We start from the raw sequence: 16,893 nt of genomic DNA on the forward strand, positions 1-16,893 counted from the left end.
AAATAAATATATTATTTGAAAAAAATCCAATTAACAGTTTTCTTATAAATCAGAAAAACTAAAAAAAAATGAATCACCTCGAAAATTTTACGAATACAAAATGATTTTATCTCCAAAACAATTTTAAAGTTTTTAATATCTGCTAAAATTTTGAGAAAAATCGAATTGAAAGTTCTTTACAAATTAAAAAAAAAAATTAAAACCTGAACAAATAATTAATTAAAATTTGGTAAAAATTGATTTTCGACTCAAATATCTTTTCAAAAATTATTGGATATTGGATTAAAACTACTTTAATCTTTTAAAAAATATTGTTGTCAGCATTCAGTTAAATTTTGAGAAAAGTTGATTTGAAAGTTTTTTTTTTACAAAAAATAAAAACCGAACAAAAAAAAAATACTAAAACTTGGTAAAAATTTACTTACGACTCAAAAATCTTTTCAAAAATTAAAAATATTGTCTTCAAACTTTTTTTATTTCACAAAAAATATTGTCAGTAATTTTTTTAAAAAAATCCAATAGTCCTTTTTTCATAAGAAAATAAAATCTACAAAAAATAATACTCAAATTTGGTAAAAATTGATATTCGGTTCTTGATATCTCTCAAATGAATTTCATTCATCTAATTTGTAAAAATTTAAGAAATGCTGCTAAAATTAGTAATAATTTGTTTTCGACTAAAAAATCTATTTTACAAAATTAGTTTCCAAACTAAACTATTTCTTTATATGAAAAATATTGTTGGTAATTTTAAACTTTTAATTCAACTGACAACTTTTTTTAACCAACACGAAAACCTAAAAACTTTTAAGAAAGACAAATCGACAGACGGGATGGGAAGTTTATCAGTGTGGGTCGCATCCCAGCTTTTTTTTTATATAAACATACACTGTAGAGGCACAGTGTGAACACTAGAAAGTGGAGGGAGGTTTTAAAAGGAGATGTCGGCGCCCATTGATTTTGAATTCCTGAATATTGCAATGACTAGGAAAGACAGAGTGTGGTAACGCATTCCACATTCGCGTAGTACGGCTAAAGAACGAATCTCTGTATTTGACAGTACGGCCGAAGTTGGGCTCGAGGATATACTAATGAGCCTTCCTAGAAGCGCGAGTATTACGGTTGAACTGTTTAAGGGGAGGAATGCAACTTGCTATTTCACCAGAGCATAAGCCGTTAAAATAATGGTAAAAAAGGGTCAGACAAGAGACCTTACGACGGTGTTCAAGCGAAGTAAATGAACTTATGATGATATTATCATCTATCAATTTAAATGCTCTACGTTCAATCCACATCCTAGAGTCTTAAGTAAGTTGCAGGAGCACCAGCCCAGAGATGGGAGTTATACTCAAGCTTTGGACGCATGTTAGTCTTGTAGATAACAGCCAGATCAGAAGGGGTGAAATATATCTTGCATCGCCTAAGGAAACCCAAATACCTTGCGGCATTTTTAGCGACATCGCGTATGTGATCATTTCACAAGAGGTGGTTGGTGACACACATACCGAGAATATCGAGGTGTTCAGTCTCATTGATGCAAGAGCTATACATGGTTAATAGCAATGGAGGTGTATCTCGCTTTAACGATACAAGACAGCATTGGGTTTTCGAAGCATTAAATTCCACACCGTTTTTTAATCCCCATTGCTGTTTAGGTCGGAATTTAATGAGCTTATCATATTTTGTCATTGCAGTTCCACATCCTCTTTTTGCACTTGAATTGTTCCAGAATAAGGACAATTATATACGCCTCAGTGCCTTAACTATACATAAATTGTTTTTAACAAATGTCTAAGTTTTGTTTTTCAAACAAAAAAATTAGCGTAGGTACGACTAAGACTCTATTCACAGTTTTAAAATGTGTTGTTTGTATTGAATTGGCAAAGAATTCTCTTAATCAAACAATTTTCTTAATCCAGTTTTATAAATTTATGGTTTAAAAGTTGTACTTTCTGTCGATTACTCACGACCGCTTAATAAAGTTAGTTTCGCACTACTCAAAGATTATTCATTATCTGAAAAACAAAATAAAAATAAGTTTAATACATTCCAAACTCCGTAAAAAAATCAAATGTTTCACCAGGAACAATACTTTTTCCGTCTTAGGTCTACAAAGTATTGTATTTTTACCTTTTGATTACAATGCATTGATCTTACGTCTACACCTTGGCACATTATTGATGATGCAAAATAAATGAAAAACAACAACAATTCCTCAACAACCTCATGGTCCTTATGTTCATATAGGAAAAGAACTGTAAGATTCAAATCGTTGGAATGATCTTCGACTTTGATCGAAGAGAGCACCCATGCTGATACCAGCAGGCTGCCATGCCCAGACCTGAACGAGTGGCGGCGCGCATGAACTTATTGAAACATTTGACACCCAATACATCGTGTTCAGATATTGAATTTCAAGATTTCATCGCATATGATGATGACTGGATACGATTACTTTTATGTGTCATCGACACGAACCACAAAAGATTTCCCACACACAAATTCAACATATTGATTGGATTACGTGAATACTTCTTATGGCTACGTGTATAAACTCTACTTATATACATACAAATGTATTTATTTTTATATAAAGACATACATAAAGGATGCAATACACTTTCATTTGAAAAGACCCTCATTAAGATATGGGGCAGCAGGAACACACTTTGGTTTCTCATTATGTATGTTTGTTGCGGTTACCAGTTGTTCATTTAAAATATATGTGTTGACAGGTTTGACAGTTATATGAGAATTATGTCTGACACTTGGATTTGGATTTTTTTTTGCATAAGAGTGAGATGTTTATTTTGAAAAATAAACACACACACAAGTGAATGACTCACTTGATCACAATTTTGCAAAAGGAATAACATGAAAGAAATTAAGTTTTGATGAAAGCGTATTCTGTTGCTTTAAGTTTTCAAGACATTTGTGATGGCTTCCGAGAGCTGAATGCTAGGATGGATTGGCCTGTAAAGTTTTGATTGAAACACCAAACAAAAAAAAAATCGACAAAGGGTTGAATCACGGCCCAGAAACGACATCACCAAATCGACTGACAATATTTTTGAAACTTGATCAGAGGTATTCCAAATTTATGAATGAAGGTAAAACAGAGTTGGTGAACATAATATAAAACGCAGCTTTTTCCAAATTCAATTTTAAAGAAAAAGTTTAAAATGATACCACTGCTCTGAAATTCGATTCTACCTCTCAATGTCAATCGAAAGAATTAGCCTCTCCCCATGCTAATTCTTTCGATTCTTAGATGTGGCAATTAAGTTTATTAACTTACCCGGCAGATAAAAAGACTATTTTCACCCATAATTTTTGGTAAATTCCTGCTGTTCCAAGGGTCAAACTACGAAGCAGTAACCAAACAGATTTTATCATTCGGCAACTGTAGCTGACAGGGAACATTAGCGTTGTACAATAGCATAACAGCGTCACAAACTTGCCCAAAAAATACATAAGTGAGTGCTTTATTTTGGCCTTAAAACAGCACTGTTCTTATTATTCTCCAAACGTAAATCTGCTCATTTCTTTGCGTGAAATTCCTTCAGAACGAGGAACACAATATAAAAATGATTAAATTTGATGAATCTTGGTCCAAAACACTGGTATGTACCTATGCAATAAATATAGTCAACAAAATTAATGAAAATAAACATTTGGTTGAATATTTTGTTGGTTATGTTTGGAAAAATGTAGGTATTTTAAAATGTATTTTTCCACAAAACAATCGGAGTACAACTTGTAGAAAATGCGAATGTGCATCTAAAAAAATGGCATTTTAACTACGAGTGTTCTTCAGTTTATTTGACCATTAAGTACCTACCAATTATTTTTGTACCGCTAAGGAAATATAATGAATTAATATTAAAGACAAAATCGTCTTAAATGTAATATTTGTTAATATTACAACAACTAAAGCCATGTATTGAATAGGTTCCCAGTTTGAACTTCAAAAGATCCTATTGTAGACCTAACTTCATGTACCTCAAAACAACAGGTTGTGTTTTGTCGGGAATTTGCTGTTTTCTTTATTTTTCCTTCTGTTAATTCATTCAATGATAATTTATTTTGTTATTTTTACTTTACTTGGTTCTCTTTTAAAATATTCCGAAATTTTATTTTAACACCTTCCTCTTTTGACTTCTTTATTTTTTGAAAATTCTCAACCTCAAGTAAGAGATATTTCGAGTTCGAATGGTCATAGTTATCCTCGAATTCAAATGAATTTTGTATATTTCCTTGAGTTCAAAATTTGTCAACTAACTTATGTTCTACATTCCACAAATAGTTTTTTCTCTTTTATCATGAATATAAGCATTCGAATTCGAAAATTTAAAGTTATTTTCGAATTCGAATGAATTTTGTATTTCCTTTAATTCGAAATTACAAAACTCACTTATATTTTACATTCCACAAATGGTTCAGCTCTTTGAAATAAATATATGGGCTTATAAATAACGAGTGAACTGTGAACTTAAATAAATTTAAAGAGAACATTGTTTTAAAGAGTAACAATTTACTTCGAAACAATGTTATAAATAACTTTTGGATTGTGGAACTTAAGCGGGGTTTAATATTAAATCCTTAAAAATACATCGAGAATTTAATCTTAAAGTTATTATTACTTTACTTCGTTCTCTTTCGAAATATTCCATAATTCATTTTAAATCTCCTCTCTTTTATCTTCTTCATTTTATGAACATTTTAAACCACTATCAAATCTTTGAGAGAAATTTCGAGTTCGAATAGTCACATTTATCCTCGAGTTAGAATGAATATTGTATTTCTTTAAACTCAAAATTGGTCAACTAACCTACGTTCCACAAATGGAAAAAATAAATTGTTTGATAACGAATGAACTACAATTTATTTCAAGAGAGCATTGCTTTAAGGAGTATCAATTTATTTCGACCACTTTACAAATAACTTGTGGATTATGGAACTTAAGCGAAGTTTATTACTAAATCCTTAAAAATAAATCTTGAATATAGAAATTAATCCAAATGAATTGAAAGAGAAACGCATTTAAGAGTTTAGCTGATTTGTTTTTGAATCATAGCATTGAAATTAGTATCAATTTATAAACTCTTAATAATAGGTACATTTCCAAAAAATAATAAAAATCTTACTACTATTTTTATATATTTTATAAAAATCTTTGTATAAAAAGTAAAAGCCTACTTCTGATACTGTTCTGATTATTTTGGCATTGTCATGAATTTTACATAGCATTCATCGGTTTTAATGATTAAAAATGAATGAATTCTCTTAAAATGTTATAATGGAAATGAATCCCATTTGTATTTACTAATTCAAGCTTTTGTTTATTTTTTTTTTATTTTTAATGATTTTTGTATACTAGTTCTTACTTTACTTTGTAGAAACATTTTTTTTATAAAAGTTTATCAAAATTATAAAATAAAAAATAATTAAAAACATTATTATTACTCTTTGTCATTAATAAAATAAATGATGGCGGCCCAATAATGTCGAATTGGTATAAAATGCTCTCTGCGCAAATGCGCAACAAAGAATTCTCTTAAAATTGCAATCTCCGTTCATATGAGAATGATGAAAAACTATAAATAAATTTCCATTTCATTACGATTCCGATTTTTTTTTGAAGGAAATATTAAGTCCATCAAACTCTACATGCGCGTACTCCAACTTAGGCCAACATGGTTAATGCAACAGCAACAGTAATTTTAAGATAACATCATACTATCCTTCCAACAAATATCTTCTTTTTGACATATCGGAGGCTATAGGAAAATCTATGTAGATCCTAGGGAAAAGCAATATTTTCCATCACCTAATAGATAAAGGTTGCTGTTGCATGTATGAAAGATATACCTACATTCATATTGGCCCAATGCTGTCAGATACAGATGACTGCAAAGAGAGTTTAATAAAATGTTGTAAACAAAAAACAAACAATTCTCAATCTACAGAGGATAGATAGGTATATATTCGGCTCTGCCTCTGACTTAAACCATTCAATCCATTCGTCCATCATGATGATAATTTTAGACCAGTTCTCCATTTGAACTCCATAGCAGAAATAAACAGAGAAGATACGGAGACTGACAGTGACGACAAAAATTCATCGGTGTGCCGCGCCGCCGTTTAGCCAGAGAAACACAACACACAACACATAAACACACCACGAAAACGAAAAGATAGAAAGATACTTTTTCGGTTTGATTCACAGCAGCAGCAGCGCCATCCATTCGCGTGTGTAAGGTTTTTAGTCTTTAATACTTCGTCGGTTTGTTGGGACGTTCGAGTCCTGGCACTATTCGTAGTAATCTAACTATGTAATCGCGTTTTACCACTCTGACTAATCCAAATATCCTGTTTTCAAATCAAAATAAAAACAAGAACAACCAAAATATCTATCATTGAATCAGAATTAAGAAAATTGAAATGATAATTAACTGCGCCACCTGTTAAGATGCGAACGAGTATTTTTGTTTTTTTATAAATTATAAAGGACTATGTATACCTATCTTTAAAATTCATGGTTTCATGTAATCGAGAATACCAACATATCTTTATATCGTTAGAGAGTAAATCCTGCAAAAGAAAAATTTGTAAAATTATAGGTACCTACCTACGAACCAACCTAATCAAAGGATATTCAGAGTGTTTTTGTTCGTTATAAATTCGTTGTTCCTAAATCCACCCGCATAAATACAAAAAAGTATCTTTAACCTTTTGAAGCCCCTACATCTATCGTTCTATTGTTCATTTTGGGCTTTGATTCGGTTTTGCATTGTTTCTGTATTTTTTGTTTGTTTGTTTTGTTTAAGTGTACGTTCATATGCGAGTGTATGAGTGTCGATGTGCAAAATGATTAATTAACAGAGAAATCGATTTTGGAAATAAAGATACGTTCATCCTAAAACCCTACACCACCTAAAGCTAAAGGTATCGCTAAGCTAGCAATATATGTATAGGAATTGTGCAAATAATAATTTCCTTTTTGCTCCTCCCGTGAGGATACATTTTTTTTGTGTGAATTTTCGCCTAAACCTCTTTATACACACCATCAATCCATCCATCAATGGCACGAAAATACCTATTTAATTAAAATACCAATTCAACACAGCAAAACAAAATATAAAAAGAGGAAATACAAAACAAAAAATAAAAGGATATTCATTTAAAGCGATAAAAAATTGCGAATAAAATAAATAATTCAATTTAGTGAAAACAAAATAAAAAATCGTCCTTTTTTTGGGTGAAAAAGAATTTAAGAGTGTGAAAGTGTCCTCCGAAAGTGCATAATATTTTTATTTTATATCGAAACAAAGTATCGACACCTAAAAGCGAAGTTTTTTTTTTATTGTTGTGTGTATAATTGTTTTTTTTTTTCTGTGTGCAAAACGAAATAGATGCGAAGGATTATTGCGAAGGATATCAGTGGATTGCAAATGTTTTCGGGCACCAAAGTGGGCTGGATTGAAGTTTTTATTTATTGACGACGAGATGCAATGGTCTTGTTAGACAAACAACAACAGCTGCATTAAGGTTTTAGGATCAAGGGAATAGAATGTAGGTACAAAACAAAAAAGTATTTATTATGTATCTAGCTATGTTATCGTTGTATCTTTTATTTTTATAAGAGCTACCCTTATTACGGTTGCAATTTGAATGGTGGTGTACATAGTCACGCAAAATATACCAACATAATATGAAAAGGACTTTATTTTGATTTTTTTTTTTCGTTATATCGACGCTTCCTACCTTGACATCATTTTCTGTTGAGGATGAAAAGCATGTCCTTTGATGTTTTATGCAATTTGTTTTGTGAGTATTTTTTTTTATTTTCATCGTGATAAAGAAAAAAAGTACTTTATTATGGGTAGGAAAATTTGATTACTAATTGGGTATTTTTATGTCCGTTGTCGTTTTAAGAAAAACAGGCAATTTAATTGACAAAAAAAGTATGTTTATAATAAAATTGAGTTTATACCTGTTCAACTTTTGACGAATAGCCAAATGTCACACTTTTGACCTTTTTCCCATAATACTTTTGTTTCTGTCATTTAACACGATTATGGCAATTAGGAGCTATAAAAGGGTGTTATTAATGACACATTGTCACACGCGTAGATCCAACTTAAGTATATTTCTTTGTTTATCTTTGATATTAATTTTAACTTGATAGTTACGCATATCTGACTTTTTTAAGGTTTAATAAAACAAAAATCGAGGCTATCTGTAATAAAAACTCATCTACTAAATAGGTATTATGTAGGCAGGTAAGAACATCAAAATCTTGATATTGAAACCAGAGAGTTTAAAGCAGCGATAGTTTCAAAAATTATAAAATATGCTCGATTTCATAACATAAAATAGGTAAATACTTAAAAAAACAGGTAAAATACAAAATTTTGATATAGGTATGACAAGTTCTTTTTTTTTGAAAATATTTCAACTTTCATTTCAGTAAAACAAAAATTATGTTTTTGTATTCCATCTCCAGAGAGAGATATCTACTTTATTTCCTTCTTTTTCAAAAGTTAGGGAAGCCGTTTTGGGAAATACCTTTCTTCTTTTCGATAAAGTTAGAAAGAAGCCGTTTTGGGAAATTCTTAAATGAATGTCTACTCTAGTTGGTATTCATTCACAATTTGTTGAAAAATTGTTTTAAACTTATGAATTATAGAAGCCAACATATTATGTTTATTTTTCCTAGTTACCAGCATTATACTTGGATCATTGAAAGTCGATAAACAATGGTCTCTAAGGCCAGTAAGCAAAACTACCGCAAAAGGTATACAACTTCTCATAGAAAAGAGTTGTACAGATGATTTAAAAGGAAATGTACAATTTAAGATATGTGATATTGAAAAAAATAATGTTAAAAGTTTAAAAAAAGTAGTTCACCAATTTTTATTAAATATAAATAACTTTGACTAATAATAAGTTTTTTTCGTCACGATTAGTTACTAGTTTGATTTAATAAAAATATTTACTAAATTGTCATTTAAAAGTTTCTTAAAACTGGAAGAAAGTTTCAAGGACGCATATAAACTTCAAATAGGAAGTTATTGTTTCATGTTGAATTTGTAACTGATTTTTGAGTCAATAACTTTAATCTTAAAATAGTTGATCAAACTAAATAGCTTCCATTAGAAAACAAAGAACTGCAAGTATTATTATTTTAAAATTAATATTTTTTTAATTATTTAAACCGATACGTTTTGTTAACAACTGTTTTTAAGAAGATTTAATTTTGTTTGTGTGTGTTTTTAATAAGATATTGGAATATTAAGAAACATTTGGACAGTGGTTAATTTTTATTTTTTTTATTTGTTTTAGTTTGATTAAGTTAGGTATGTTGAGTAAGGTTTTGAGAATTGTAATTATTTTTAAAAAGCTGATAGGAAAAAAATATTTTTTTTTTAAATACACAACACTTTAACCGGTTGTTTAATTCAAGTTAAAAAAAGGCACAAGTGAAATGATTTCGGTGAAAAATAAATTTTGTGTTTGTATTGATGTGCCAAGGATTAACCTGTATTAACTATAAACTATTTTTTATATTTTGTTTTAAAGTACAAATGTATTACATTATGCCTAACAAAAAATATTGAAATACGAAGCAAAATCAGAAAGAAAATAATATTTAATGTTTGAAATTTTCAAATGGTTTTCTAAAAAAATTCTAAAATTCAATCAATTTAGTTTTAGTTTTAAAGAAAGTGAACAAATAATACATTTTGATAATTAATATACATTTTAGAGACACATGAAAATACAAAGTGTCTAACAGAATGATTACATTGATGTTAAACAATTATTTTAAAATTATTAAGGACTTAAATTTAATTTTCTTCTAATGTTTTTATCGTCGCTCTTATATTCCAATACAGACATTTTATTTTTGTTAAACAACGTACAAAAAATTTACATGTACAGAACTTAGGTATTTTTTAAATGTCCTTTAAAAATAACAAGTAGAACAAAATTTTCTAATTTTCTCCTCAAAAATAAATATTTGCGAATTCAACTGAATCTGCTCAAATAAAAACTTCGTGTGTTATTAAAACAAACTAATAAACTATTTTTTTTTTTTCAAATTAAATTAATTCGAATTTTTTTGTATTATTGCATTTAACATTTTAATTTGATACTGTCCATCACTTAGGTATAATTTATAAATTTCAAAAAATGTAATATACTTCAGTTCTATCACACGATTAGGTCTATAACATTATGTACATACGTATTTATTCGTTTGATGTACTGATGAAGATAAAAAATAAAATATATTTCTGTTAAAGTGATGATAAAATTGCACAATTAAATGTGGTTTCAAAATACATATAAATATACGAAATTTTCCAATGCAATGGTGGTAAATAGCTATAGGCAATAAAAAATAAACATTTTATTCACATTTCAAAAAAGGAGGGGGAATGATTTTTTTATTTAAGGTTATTACAATGAATAATAAATTAGTTTTGCTCTTGCAATTAGAGTTTAATTAAAACAAAAAAAAAACTTATTAACAGAAAAACTTTTAAGTGAGTTTTATTTTATTTATTTTGTTGTTTAGTTAGAACATAGTTTAAATCTTTCAAAGAGAATTAAATATTATTTCAAATAATTTAACCCTTTTATTATCAACATAGAAAAAAATAAATAGCAAGTCTATCACCTTTGAACACTATTTAACCATTTGATAGAGATTATTTTCGAAATACATACTTATAGTGTTAAACAACTACTTGTAAAGCTGTTATATTTATAATTATTAATTAACCTCAATTATGAATCAATTTTTGTTTGCGTGTATGTGTGTTTTAGATAATTTTTCACGAAAATAGCTCTAGGTATTGTATTGATAAATTTATTGACATAAAAATAATGTTAGATTTAGTAAATTATGTTTGACAAGCAAAATCACATCAACACTACTTTTACATAATTTTTGATGTTATAACGTTGTTTTGACACATTAAGAGTGTTTGAAAAACGCGACATTCTAACATTTGAATGTGTTTGATGGCATTTTTGATTCATTCTAATGCCAAGCAGAAATAAGGAGTTCAATGAGAACAATTTGAAATAGTTAAATTACAAACATAAACTTCTTTAAAGAAGTTTCAAAGTTTCTATTTTATTGCAAAGATAAGGGAGCTATTTTTTTTTTAATGACATCCATAATTTCAAATATAGAACAACAGTGTTAAGTCCACTGGCCAAAGATTTTAAATTATTGCCTTTTAAACATTTTTTTAATAGGCTATAAAACACTTCTTGACCTTGATATAAAGTGTACCTTTATTATGTTTACTTAATAAATCAGCGAACTTTACTCAATTTATTATACCTATACCTTTAAAAACTTAATTAAAGAAAATGTTCTTTTAAATGGACTTAAAATTAGCCATGTATCTTTGTATCTATGTTCATATAATGCGGTGTGTACAGACAGTTAGTTTTTGGGTCAAAAGCACGTGCCATCATTTGCAATTTAAAAACAAAATAAGAAAGTACTTTTATTTTTAAGACAATTCTCTAAGTTATATTATGTTATATAAGAGCAAGGTCAACAAAACCAAAAATTCTCATTGTTATGTCAACCTTAGGGGCTAATTCAATGGTACTTAAGAATTTAATGTTCAAGTTGGTTAGTCAAAATTAATTGTCCAATAATTATTGTATTCTACGTAAATTATGCAAGAAAAGTCAAACTTAAAAATACTGAACTAATATACATTTTTTAAAAACACTGTTGCATAAACAAAACAATACTTTTTAAGGTATTGAGAAATCCTAAATAAGAATATTGCCTTAACATTTTTCTATCACATCAGGTCTTAAAAATATATCCTTTTAAAAATGCTAAAAACGGCCAAAAACGGAGTTTTTGAGCATAAGTTTAACTCAAAATAGCTCTTAACAATAAATTGTTGCATAAAAAAACAAACATTTTTAAGATATTGAGATATTTTAAACACAAATATTGCCCTTAAATTAACATCACATCAGGTTTTTGAAATATATCCCCTTAAAAATGCTAAAACAACCAAAAATGGAGTTTTTGAACATAAGTTAAAACTCTAAATAAAGTGTATGATGATTTCTCTTTAAGATACAATGTAAAGCTTTTAGTATCTTACTTAGATTCTCGAAAATCCTATTTGTTTTGAGTCTTTATTTTAATGTATTTATATGAAGTTTTGAGAAAACTTGTAATGGATACTTTAATAGTATGGGAATATACGTTTTGGATTTCATTTTTAGTACTGAACTGTTAATTTTGCTATTTGTTCAAGTTTGGAAAATACCCGTTTTCAACATTATTTTTATATTTTTTCAAAATCTTAATATGATCGAATTATTTAGACAACAGATCTGTGACAAGAAAAATATGTTGCCTTTTTTTGTTGAAACCCATTCAAGAAAATGGTCAGCGTTTTTTTAGATTTTTTAAACGCAGGTGAAATCTAAAAACTTTTGGAGCTTTTTCGAATTTTATGTGAAATAATATAAATATATTATAAATGTATTTTAAAAGAATATTGATGAAAAAGTTAATTGATTTGAAAAACCATCACAGATTTTATTAAAAACAAGCTATGTCATAAATTTTGGATACCCTCAAAATCCTGATTTATACTAGGTGTTTTTTTTCGAATTTTTAAGAGTGATATCTAACATTAATTTTAAAATCAGATTTGAGTTATGGCAACCAAAACCCTTTGAAAAAGTGCAATTTTAATGCCAGCAAGAAAACTTGTCAACCAGTGAAATCAGTGCAAATTTAAAATATTATAAACAAAATTATGAAATAAACTTAAGAATTATGATATATTTTGTTTGAGTTTGACAAAAAAGATTTTTGAAATAGTTCCTCGAATAAACAACTATAAAAAAATGTCGAAGAAGTGACACAAATGAAACAAAAAGAGTCTTTTTTAAGTTTAATAAAAACTCATAACATAAATGAAAACTCTTGCATTCTTTCTTTTTCCTTCACTTCCGTTTAAAAAATCATTTTACTTTCTCGTATAGACAAATTTAGAAAACATTTCTTAGTACGGAAATTCAGATACATATTGCATGTAAATATTTTTAAAATAATGACTTCTATATACGTAAGATAGGTTGAAATGTTTTGTAAAGAAAATATAAGTCAATATGTCTATAGAAAGAAATATTAATGAACATTTTCAGGAAATCAGATACAAATATGATGTCTTTTTTTCATAAAGCTAAAAAATATAAGCGTAATTATAGTAAAATAATCTTATGGCAGTATTTCAAGATTATTGAATTTTGTACCTAAAATTTAAAAAAAAATTATTTTTTCCCAACAACTGTTTGTATGCATTCAATTAAAAACAAGAAATTAAGTTTTAAATTGGAACCATCAAAATATTATGTCAACAGTCATTTTTGTTTCCTTCAATAAACTGGCTTAAGAAGGTAGCACAAACTTATTATTGGCATGCAAATATAAGCTGTTTGTGTAGTAGAATAGAAGTCTACTCGATGTAGACAAATTAATCTGGCATCATCTGAAAGACTTTTCAGTGATCTTTTATTTAAAACCACGTACTTATGGTATTTTGTTTAGAAAAATACAATTTATTTTAATGTGAATTCTTATTGAATGAATTTTGAATTCCTTAATTTTTGTATTGTATTAACACTCACCTCTCGTATTTTACTATTTCCTATACAGTCTCACATTTCTTCAAAAAAAAAACATTCCAACTGTTTACTATTTTACCAGATGGCTGTTAAGAAAATGCAATAATAGGCAACTCTCTCATAGTATGTCACATCAAAGTACTTCATCAAAAAAATGAATTAAGCACAGATCAATCATAAAATAATTCCCATAACTACACAGAAGATAGTAGAGTTAGATACCTAAATCTGAACTCCTGTGGTGGTGGTACATTTGTATCTTCCCATACTTACATGTTTCTAAGAGAATCTTAGAAATTTATTCATTTCGGTCAATTGTCATAAAACAATTTAAAATTCACAATTAAACTACTACCTTTCTATGAAATTAGAAATATTCCAACACTCGAAAACACTTTTCATTCTTTTAACTCATTCAGAAATTTCTATTGTCATCATTTACTTAGTAAATAGTCAATGAACCGTAGGTACCTACTTCAAAAGGACTCGTGTGGTGTAATTGTTAGATAAGTAGATCAAGTAGTTGTATAGTATAGCTCGTACAAAGAAAATCTTTATTAAACTCTTCAACTACTTATCTATTCTAGTCGCATATTAAAACAAAACATCACATGAGAAAAAGCTATTCAATGTTGGATATATATAGAAATAGTATAGAAAAACAGGAAATTGTCGCTTAGTTTTTATAAGAAATGTCGTTCAATACCAGTATAATAATTAATCTAAAACAAACTTGTTGTGTCACGTGCTTGATGAAATTAAACCGAAAAACTTCTTTTCTTTCTCGAAGGACAAGAGGCACCCATGTTTTTCATTTTTTTGTTTTCTTTTTTGCACCTCTGCCTTTGTGAATCGATTCCATCCATCTTTTATTTTTACCTGCAAAACATTTTTACCTCTCATTTTTCACCTGAATTATCCCACTACACTATCGCACATAAACACTACTCATGCATACATACATATATATTCAAGGAGATATATATGCATAGGTATAGAGAGAAGGAGTTGTATTATATTCTTTAGAACTACAAACCAACATAAAGCAAAATACATATACATATATATATATATACTCGTATCTTAATATATACCTAAGTATGTATGTATTTACGAAGAAAAATCCCAAATTAGTACAGCACTCTGAAAAAGGACGCCAACTTGACAGATTTACACCTTAACATACCTCGTTTATTTTCTGTGAGGGTGATTTATGACCTGCTTGGAAAAAAGACACAGGGAAAGAAGGATATAATGCCATAAGTATGTCCTGGAACAATTTCATTGTGCAAATTGAAAGTAAAACAAAAAAAAACCAACAAAAACAACAACAACAAAAAAGTGAGAAACAAAAATGGAATATCTAAGTATGCTCAAGTATCTACGAGATACCGAGCGAATATAAGATGAAGGTAATGAAATCTTCTCGTGATGCCTTTTGGTTTTCATTTTTAGGATTCATTCATGACACTTAAATTTATACATTTCAAATAACCGTCATTTTATTATTTTATATTATTATTTTTTCTTTTTAAACATGTTGAGAAAAATAAGCGTGTTAAGAAAGAAGTGTGTCTTTGATGTGCTGTCATCAAAATGTTTAATTTAAGTAGCCAAAAAAAGTTTAAATCTGATTTAGTTGAGTATTTCTATTTCTATTTGGATTTTGAATTTGCATTTTCGCGAGAGATAAGATTTTGGAAGAGAATGAAAATAGAAATGAAAGAAAAGTAGGATATAAACTGAAAGAGATATTTTTTTTTATTTTCAGTGTGGTAACAATTGTTTTAAAATACTTGAAAAAAAATAAAAAATCTGAACAAATTTAAATAAAATAAAATAAAATAAAATAAAATAAAATAAATCTTTGAAAATTAAATAAGCAAAAAAAATAAATATTTTTCAATGAAAGTAAATAAGGAATTAACTTACACAAAGATATAATATAATATATCAAAATTAATTGAATAAAAATCACTGAAAAATGTTAAATACAAATTTTAATATACATTAATATATGTACAATACCAATTGAATAAAAAAGGATGAAATATATCCAAATATTTTGGGATTAAAGGCGATTTTTACCCAAATTTTGTGAATTTTTGTTTGAATATATGTAGTTTCACCAAACGCTGTTATTTACAATTAGTTGTAGTTGTATTTTTTTAAGAAAATTTGTTAGAAGTTTTCCTTTTTTGTTTCACCAAAATGTAAATTGAGCTGTAATTCACAGACAACATTCATTTTAAAATACAATTACTTTATAACTTTCTGTGTCACTAAAGAAAATAAATTAAAAAAAAATGTTTACTTTGTAAAAATATTCTACAGGCAAAGTTCATGTGTAGTCTTTCTTACAGGTCTTCTTTAATTTCTATGGAAATTTCCTTGCGACAAAGCTATAGTTATGATACTTTGAAAATGTCACTTTAATTGATGCAAGGTAGAAGACATAATTCCAATTATTAAACCATAAATAACAAGCTTCACAGAAAAGAGCTGTGCTTTAACACAAAGTCAGCCTTTGCGTTGGATGAGAGATAAAGAAAAGATACCATGAAAATTCTGCAATCCTTGGAATAACCAACTCATTAGTTTCCATATGCGAGCATAGAGTTTGCACAACGGTTGTCAGTATATTGTTTGAAAATGCTGTATGTTAGATTTAGTCTTTATTGTCGAAAAAACCCTTTAAACTACAAATACTCTAGATTTAGAATATTTGTTTGTTCCCTTATTTTGCAATTATTAACTTCCAATAGGAAGTTATTGTAATGGGTCCAAATTGAAAATGTTGACATTTCTCGACGTTTCAAGGTCCCTAGAGTCGAAATAAAAGATTTTTAGAAAGATGTCTGTGCGTGCGTGTCTCCGTACGTTCGCGACGTTTTTCTCGTCTTCCATAGCTCAAGAACCAGAAGAGATATCGATTTCAAATAAATGTTGTTATGCAGATAATAAGGCAGAAAGACGCAGAAAGGGCTCTCAAGAAAATTGCGTGGGTGGTTTTTTTACCATATCAGTTTGAAAAAAAGGTGAACTTTTTGGTTAACCCTAAATATCTTACGAACCATAAACGCTAGAGACTTGAATTAAATTTTATGTAATATATTTTAACGTGATTTCAAAGAAGTATATTTATTAAAAAAATCCATTTAATGTTTTTTTTGTATAAGTCAAAAAAACTTAACTTTT

At 28.1% G+C, this 16,893-nt stretch overlaps 1 protein-coding gene across 3 annotated transcripts in view; it reads left to right on the top strand.

Annotated features, from left to right (window-relative positions):
* The window catches only part of LOC129945619 (teneurin-a), a 609,733-nt gene that overhangs the window by 308,474 nt on the left and 284,366 nt on the right, over positions 1–16,893 (top strand). The window contains exons 1-2 of one of the 3 annotated variants that reach the window (XM_056055459.1): positions 6,252–6,623; positions 6,831–7,575. The exons of 1 other annotated variant lie outside the window; for it this stretch is intronic. The gene's annotated coding sequence lies outside the window, so the exon portion shown is untranslated. Of the gene's footprint in view, positions 1–6,251; positions 7,576–16,893 lie in introns of those variants that run through there. One more of the 3 variants, XM_056055458.1, reaches the window with a different exon arrangement.

This window comes from Eupeodes corollae, chromosome 2, assembly GCF_945859685.1.
Source record: "Eupeodes corollae chromosome 2, idEupCoro1.1, whole genome shotgun sequence".
In the NCBI taxonomy this organism is placed as follows: Eukaryota; Metazoa; Arthropoda; class Insecta; order Diptera; family Syrphidae; genus Eupeodes; species Eupeodes corollae.